Source organism: Hydra vulgaris, chromosome 02 (assembly GCF_038396675.1).
Source record: "Hydra vulgaris chromosome 02, alternate assembly HydraT2T_AEP".
Lineage (NCBI taxonomy): Eukaryota > Metazoa > Cnidaria > Hydrozoa > Anthoathecata > Hydridae > Hydra > Hydra vulgaris.
In genome coordinates, this window is record NC_088921.1 from 17734116 (window position 1) to 17735000 (window position 885).

Sequence of the window (885 nt, forward strand, 5' to 3'; positions counted from 1 at the left end):
TACATACTATTTTGAATTGTTCTAAAGAGATGTTATGTAGAATCCCAGACGGCACATCTGGTTTTAATCTCGGAATTAATACCCGTATAAACACGTGTTTGTTACGATCCAGGCGTAAACCAAAAACACGTGGATTTCACGGGAAGTTTAACTGGAGTTTTACACGTGTTTTCTAAGGTTTCAAACACGAGTTTTTTTATGTTTTAAATACGTGTTTTTGAGGTTTTAAACTCGTGTTTTATGAGGTTTTAAATTCGTGTTTTCTATAGTTTAAAACGGACTTATGGCATTAAATAAAGTTTCCAAACGGAAACTTTATTTAATGCCTTAAGTTAGTTCAGGCATAAGTTTTCCAAACTTATGCCTGAACTAACAGCTGTTCAGCACGGTTTAATGATAAACCAAAAATACGTCGGTTTTGTTAGACACGTTTATAGCTTTAAACATGTAAACCTTTTTTTATATATACTACATTATATTTACGACAATTTTGTTGTTTTATTTTTGTTTTTTAAGGTAAATTATTTTACAATAATACTACAACGAAAAATAAACAAAGAAATAAAAAACCAAATCATTAAAAACAAGCTAATAAAAGACGTTTGGCACATGGTTACCATACATAATATTTAATTTCGATTGATCGCCTCTTCCGTCATTATAAAATCTAAAATCGTATAACAATACGCTTTCGCATTTTTACAAACAATTCCAGTAGCATCAAATGTTCTTTTTAATTTTTCTTAAAAGTCGGGTCTCGAACTTTACTAATTCCTCAATTGAGGTAATCTGTTCAAATTTAATTTCATTCAACTCTTTATCTAAAAACTAATGCAGTAGCATAAATTTCTTTTTATGTAATGGTGTGATACAATCACTTTACGC

General features: G+C 29.6%; 1 long non-coding RNA gene across 1 annotated transcript in view; it reads right to left on the bottom strand.

Annotated features, from left to right (window-relative positions):
- Window positions 1-608: 608 nt before the first annotated feature.
- Window positions 609-885, bottom strand: part of LOC136076424 (uncharacterized) — a 1755-nt gene continuing 1478 nt past the window's right edge. The window contains exon 4 of the long non-coding RNA XR_010636258.1: window positions 609-885. This exon is cut by the window's right edge and continues 329 nt beyond it. This is a non-coding gene — a long non-coding RNA (uncharacterized LOC136076424).